Raw genomic sequence first — 7,795 nt, forward strand, 5'->3', positions numbered from 1 at the left:
GCCGGGGCGGCAGTCGGCCCCGCTGTGCCGTGTAAGGGGCTGTCGGCCCCTCCGAACCCCCCTGCTGGCTCCAGCCCCAGCGTGGCAGTGGGACCGGGCAGCCGGGCACTTCTATAATTTATAAGGGCCTTGGAAGCACGCCAGGAGAGCCAATCAAGCGGTGGAGGTTTGCGTATTAATGAAACCTCATAAATAATACATGCCGCCCCAAACGGAGCCGGTGATAGCTGCTGGAACACCAACAGCATAAACCGTCTATTTAAATTACTTCCATTTTGTCTTTTTTTTTTTTTTACCTTGGAAGAAAGGGCTCTAACCTGAGCCCTCCGAGTAACAGGTATTAAACCATTGTGGTGAATAACACATGAGCTACTTTTACTGTCCCCATTATCAGCCGGGGCAGAAAATGGGAACTCCATATGTAACTTTATTGCTCAGGTTCACAATTGCCCCAAGACATCGTTTATGGGGGATGTACGGTCAAAGAAAGGGCACCTCCTGTCCCTCTGCCATGCTTGGCACCGGCACAGCCTCTCCCGGCGCTGGGGCACCTCTCCGGGCAGGATCGGCCCCAGGGCCGGCGAAGGGTGGCAGCCCAGCGACGTCTGTTCTGGCTCTCAAACGCACGGAGAAGGAGGATGCTGGGCAGGAAGGTCTGTCCCTGCATCCCCCTGCGACGAAGAACGTCCCCCGTCACGGGGAGCACTCCTTTCTGTTTACAAGCAGATTTACGTCAATCACTCCTCACCTCGCCAGACAGCCCTGGCATCACTAAGGGTATGGGTATGGTGCTCTCCCGAAGGATACGGTGCTCTCCTGAAGGATATGGTGCTCTCCCGAAGGATATGGTGCTCTCCTGAAGGATACGGTGCTCTCCCGAAGGATATGGTGCTCTCCCGAAGGATATAGTGCTCTCCTGAAGGATATAGTGCTCTCCTGAAGGGTACGGTGCTCTCCCGAAGGATATGGTGCTCTCCCGAAGGATATAGTGCTCTCCTGAAGGGTACGGTGCTCTCCCAAAGGATATGGTGCTCTCCTAAAGGATACGGTGCTCTCCCGAAGGATATGGTGCTCTCCCGAAGGATATAGTGCTCTCCTGAAGGGTACGGTGCTCTCCCGAAGGATATGGTGCTCTCCCGAAGGATATAGTGCTCTCCTGAAGGATATGGTGCTCTCCCGAAGGATATAGTGCTCTCCCGAAGGATACGGTGCTCTCCCGAAGGATACGGTGCTCTCCTGAAGGATACAGTGCTCTCCTGAAGGATACTGCACGTCGTGCCACAGCCACGGTGCCATTCTCATCTCCTGTGACCGACAACGCTCCCGCTGACCCCCTCCGCTCCCGGCCTCTCCCAAAACCCTCGGCGAATTGCTGCCCTGCCGGGGTTTCAGAAACAGCCCACGTCGGAGGGACACAGAGGTATTTTGCGATAACCAGCCCCGGGCTGGGGAAGCAGAGGCGGCGCCAGCGAAGCGGCAGAGCGGGAGCCGGGCTGGGGACCATCCCCCAGCCCCTCGCCCGCATCCACGCCGACGGGGGGAACCGGCTCTGCTGAGCTTGCAGGAACTTCGGGATTTGCAGCCCAGTGCCTTTTTAGGTCTTCCTTTAAATAGCACCAAACCCATCCCGCCTTCCCTCTGTCCCGGTGGAGGCGATGGCTTCCCTCTCCCGCGGATGTCGTCACTATTAATTATGGACCTTAATCAATAAATCCGCCGTCAGCATCATTTCCCTCCCGGCAGGGGCTGAGCCGGGCTCCTTCCCCACGGCTCCGGGCAGCTTGGCTAGGGATTTGGTGGGAGAAGAGCTGAGCTGAGTCGTTCGGATGCTTCGCAAAGCTGGAAGGATCAACCCTCTCCCCCCAGGATTTGCCGGAGGGGGCGGCAATTTAATTCTCAGTAATTTAATTAGGTTCGCCTCTGCTTTACGTCCCGTGACATAGAGACGTAATGAAATTTTTGAAATGCAGTAATTTAACACCAAAAGGTTGTTAAGACTCCAGCGCTCGCCAGGAAGAGGAAGTGAAATGATCAGGCGTGGGCTGCTTTGGTTTTGGGTGGATTTCAGAGGTTTTCGGGCTCCCGACCCCTCGTGTCTTCCCCAGCCCGCACCTCCCATCCAAGAGCCACGGGGCGGCAGGGATGGCCCGAGCCCGGCGGGGAGGGAAGGTCACTTCTTGTCCACGGATTTTTTTCATCTCCAGCTCCCTCAGAAATCTCCCAAGCATGCCCACACAATAAAAAAAAAAAAAAAAAAGAAAATTTAATAAGATTTCAAATTGCCTTCTACTGAATTTCAAATTGCTCCATATATTATGTTCATGATAACTCCCGCACTTCCCATTTTCCTCCGGTCTTTTCTTCGTATGAGACAAGTCCTTGTGCTAATGAATTCCTGATTTTTATTTACTAAATGTTGCAGAGGAAATCCTCATTATTTGTGCTTCGGTTGGCCCGGCGCAGACGCAGCCCGGCCCCGCCGCAGCGCCGGGCCCCATGGAGTATGAAGCTCACGTACAGCCACTCCGCACGCTGCCGCCGAGAAGGATTCAGTAATTGAAAAGACCTTATAAATCAATAGAGCTAAATTGAAAACTCGGGCAGGACTCCACATAATTTACTCGTTCTCCTGTTAAGACTTCTCTTTACTTTTTTTGGGGAAAAAAAAAAAGCTGGTAGAGGGGTACCTGGGGTACAGTAGCTCAATGCTGCTTCCCCGGCACATCTGGCCGGGGAGATGCTGGGCGAGCAATTAATGCCCTGCGGAGATCATCTGAATGTCAGGCGACCTCTGATTTATTCCCCTGTCCTTCAAGTGGAGGAAGACATTCCGGCCGCGGGGCCGAGCGACCGCGGTGAGCTGCTTTTATTGCTGGCAGGGAGCACAAACCGGAGCGACTCTTTTGAAGCTACCTTCAAGGAGGAACGATGGGACTGTAATTCCTGAGGGAGAGATAAAGCATTTCCCTGTTCATCCCATCCCTGAGAGCTTTTCCCATGTGCTGCGGCATCCGCCACCCCCAGCCCAGCATCTCCCCACCCCCGGCGAACCCCCGGGACCGCTGGCCAGCAGTTGCTGTGGAGTTTCTGCTACATAATCAGAGAATCACAGAATCACAGAATGGTTTGGGTTGGAAGGGACCTTGAAGATCACCCAGTCCCACCCCCTGCCCTGGGCAGGGCCACCTCCCACCAGCCCAGGTTGCTCCAAGCCCCGTCCAACCTGGCCTTGAACACCTCCAGGGATGGGGCAGCCACAGCTTCTCGGGGCACCCTGGGCCAGTGTCAAGTTTTATCCTGTCCAGTTTTATCTATTTGTTTCTAACAAGCTACATATATAGTAAAGTTCACTTGAGTTTATCCTCGTTTCCCTGTGTGATGATGAGTGTGCAGGTACGCGCTAAGGCAGTTGTCCTTGTTTCCTGGCTTTGGTCAGTCTGAAGCTCTTGGAGATGAAGATGAACTTCAGATACGGGAGTGAACCCCCATCAGACTTTGCTATGAGCCGAGCGTGGCTGGGCACGCTGGGGGTGCCTGGCTCTCCTGCAGGGTGGCACTTCAGAAGTGTTTGAATGTGGTGTGTGGCGCGGAGACCCCAGGGAGCGTGGCCGTGAACTAGCCGCGGTGATTGTATTTCTGGATAAAAGAAGCTATCTGTTCAGAGGGTAGCTTAATTAGCAGCCTGTGGAGTTCATTTGTTTTTCAGCATTAGTACGTTGAAAGCAAATGTGTTTGCATAAAGGTTTCTGGCAGAAATCTTTAGGCAGCGGGAATGCACTTCCTCTTATTTCTCTTCCCCCTGTGTAAAAATAAAATCCAGTTCCAGAGAAGGAGCAGAGTATCACAATATCCTGTGACTTCTGTGCCCAGCTGATATTCAGGGACAATGAGCAGCAGAGGGAAAATGAACTGAAGTTTCCTGACTCTTCATAGATGAGCAGCAAAATAGAGGAACAGACTAAATTCACTGTCTCCCTGAAGTTTACGTGGTTCTGGCTGCAAAGTTGGGGATCTAAAGACTCCCTCTAACAGAGGCCTGAAAAACTGTAAAATGGTTTTATTCTTCTGGCACCCTTTCGTGCTTAGATTCTTCCCTACTGCTGTTTTATCCTTCCCCTGTGTCCTTTTATCCTTCCCCCATCCACATTCCTGGTTGTGGATTCAACCAGCCATCGTGTTTGATCTGGGAGAAGCAGCGTCCCCAGCTTGCTTAATCACGAGTACGGCAGCAAACCTCCTAACCAAAAGGCGTGGGCGCTGCTCGCTCGTCGGAGCCCGGCGCTGACGCCTCGCTCGTCCCCCACCGCTGCTTCTGGAAACTTTCACCCACAACGGTTTAAGTGAGTCATTTATCAATTAAATGTGCGATTTTGCCAGGCAAATTAAAATCTGTCCTCTTGTTTAATTAATAGGGCAGCTTTATATTCGACAAATTAGGGAGACTCTTGATGAGCTAATTTGTTAATTAATGGAAGCCTGGAGGCTCTTGTTTCATTAGACATTGCCAAATCCTTTAATCTGAAGCTCTGCTGCTCCTTCAGGACCCTCCTGTCCCTCACGCCCAGGCTCGGACCCCAAAACAGCCCCGGCAGCGACGCTCCCCACGGGAGAGCTCCCGGCACAGCCCTGGCTTCCCTGCACTGGGATTTCGGGCAGCGGCGTATTTCTCCTTCCCCTTCCTCCGGGAGGATTTATGTCCTCTGTCGAGGACGAGCGTGAGATCCCTGCAGCCAAGCCGCCGGCTGCCGCTGCTGAACAAAGTCCAAACCTGTCTCCAGGAAGGAAAGAGGGGAAAGAAAAAAAAAAAAAAATTAAAAAAAAAAAAAAAAAGGAAAGAAAGCTTTTGACCCAGTTCAGAGTGAAAATTTCACTTGCTCTATTTTTTAAGACAAAGCTCCCTGCGCGCAGAGTTAATGAGTTAATTGACTTTAATAAGTGGGTTATGGTCCAGGAGGGCTGTGCTGCGGACAGCGGGCTGTAAATTAGCGATGCTGCTGCCGGCGGGTGGAGGACCCCGCGCTCATCCCGGCAGACCGAGGGTCCCCGCGCGCCCCGGGGGACTTGGCTTGTGCCAGCGCGGGGCCAGCCCGTGCCAAGCAGTGCCCACCGATGGCCAAACCCCACAGGTGGCAGCTCGGAGCAGAGTCCAGACCGCTGCCAGAGGGGCCTTCAGGGCAAATAAATCCTCCAGGTATATCCAAGGTCCTCGGGTCAGCCCTCCAGGTTGACAATAGGTGCAGCCACCCCCAGCAACCCCAACCCACTGCTTCCAGTATAGACCAGTAGGACGGTGGTGAGGCTGGGTGGGCACTGCTGACCTGCCCCAAGCGATGCCACGGCAAGAGGGATTGCATCAACCCCAGGGCGGGGAGCCCCAAACAAGCGTGTTGGAACCAAAACCTCACCAAGAACAGGACCAGTAACACCAGTAAGAGCAGCCATGGTGGGATGCACACCCACACTGACCCATGTGGAAAACCACACCGTGTGCCTTGTGATAAGTATCTCATTACGGCCGCTCATTTATACTGCAAATCCTACTTTACGTTAAAAAAAAAAACAGTCGCGTGATTTCTTGAACTTGCACTATGGACCATTTTCCCCCAAACCAGATTAACCCAGAGCCCGAAGGAACAGCTCCTTCATTTATTTTTAGATATCGGTGCCTGCTGCACTAGCCGTCACGTTATCAAGCAAATATGGAAAGCCAGCTGACTGCCAGCCGAGAGGCACCCAGAGACTCTGTTATCTTTGTTTTTAATGGACTGTCAGGTCCTGGGATGTATTTGCTTTCAGCCTTTAAAAAGAAACACCAGCCTCACTTTATACCGCAGAAGTTTGCCAAGTTCCCAGCTTTCACTGAAACTTATTTCGCTGTAGCGCGCCCGCAATAGGCAGAGCGCACCTCCAGAGAGGGCACAGCTCGCTCGGACTCAGAAAGCAGCAATAAAAAAGAAAATCGCATTGGATGGCAAATGCCCGTTACAGTTTCCAGAAATACTTGGAAAAAAACAACACAACCCGTTGCTGTTCAAGCCAACCCTGTTTGGGTGCCTTTTGCACAAGGGCGCTGATGGGTTCTCCACCACTTGCTCCCACGTGCTGACTTGCGGCCAACGAGGATGAGCAAGCTGGGGTTCGAGCTGGGTAAAAACACGCTTGTATCTGGAGCTATTTTCATTAATCACAGATTAATCGAGGTTGGAAGGGACCTCGGAGATCATCTGGCCCGAGCCCCGGTTCAAAGCAGAGCCAGCCTCCCAGTACAGCAGGCAGCTCAGGACCTTCTCCAGGTGAGCTCTGGGCATCTCCAAGGTCGGAGATCCCCCCCACCGCTCTGGCCCCCGGCCCAGGCGTGATCCCCCCCACCACAAAGGGTTTTTTCCTTGTGCCCAGTGGACCATCCCCTCCTGCCATCTGCTTTTTGCCTTTCACTCTGTGCCTCCAAGAAGAGCCTGGCTCCATCTTCTCCATCACCCGACTCCCAGGGGACGACAGCACCTTCCGGAGGGAGACTTACTGCTGCGCGCCACGGAGCAGGGCACAGCATCCCACAGCATCCCACAGCATCCCGCTCTTCCCCTGGGCCACCGCAGGCTGCCAAAGCCAGGGAAGTCCCTCGGGCTTTTCCACCTCCCCCGACGGGTCCATGGGAAGCCCGAGCCCCGAGGTTCTGCCCCTCCACGCAGCTCGACGAGCTCCTCAAATCAAAAGGGTCGCCAGGAAAATACTGCTCAGTCCTCTTGTTTATTCAGTAAAAGAATCGCGCGTGTTTGGGGATAAAGTGCCGTCAGTTATTTTTCCCCTCTATTTTCTGACACTCCATCCTCAGATCAATAAATTAATTCAAAATCATCTAACGAGCACTCAGCCTGTAATTTATTTTTCATAAGTGTTAATCCAATTCCTTCCGAACGATATGCCTTTGGGACCCTCGCAAATTAAGAAGCTATTCAAGACACTTCCCCAACATTACTTAGGCAGAAAACAACATTAGACTGAAAATAATAATAATGCCAATCTCTTTCTAAAGATGGCTTTCAGAGACCCAAACCATGTTTCATTTTATTTGATCCTCTGCTTTCTCTATTTACTGATGCACCCTGGGGCCCATCCCCAAGCAGTTCACTTCAGCCTTTAATAACCACTATAAAATGAGTCTTGCCAAAAGCCTTGATCTGATGTGGCTTTTATTGTGATCCAAAATAATGCTTATCGGGGGAACAGCTCCCGCATTAGCTGTCGCGGGCCCGTAAAATACATGCCGACTTCAATCCGGGGTTTTCAAGGGGTTTTAATTCCTATTTGCATCGTGGTGACTCTTGCTTAGGTTTGGAAAGCGAAGCAGACTCCAGGAAACATGAAGAGCCGACTCCAGGCTATTTTAAGCTTAAAAACAAGAAATACCACAGCTTTTCCAAAGACTCCAGAAGCCAAGAGCTGCCCAAACTCAGGGCTTGTTGGGAAAAATCAAAACTGAAATGGGAAAGGGGCAGGAGGGTGGGAGGCCAGCGCAGTTGGAGGCCACCACTTCATCCCCGCCTGCCCCACGGACGGCACGCTGCCAGCTCCGGCTCTGCCAATGCCCCCCTCAACCCCGTGAAGTCACTCGAATCAGAAGCTACGGTGCTAAATTGCATTTCACCAGCCTCAGCCTCCAGGCACAGCCTGCCGAGCACATTTTAAGAAGCTCCCGATGAAAACCGCGCTCAGGGGCATCAGGGAGGGATGCTCCGTGCAGGCAGGAGGCACCCAGGGGACCCCAGCTCTGTTCTCCAGGACTGCCAGGCGCAGG

The sequence above is a fragment of the Charadrius vociferus genome, unplaced genomic scaffold (assembly GCF_000708025.1).
Source record: "Charadrius vociferus isolate BGI_N301 unplaced genomic scaffold, ASM70802v2 scaffold332, whole genome shotgun sequence".
Classification (NCBI taxonomy): domain Eukaryota; kingdom Metazoa; phylum Chordata; class Aves; order Charadriiformes; family Charadriidae; genus Charadrius; species Charadrius vociferus.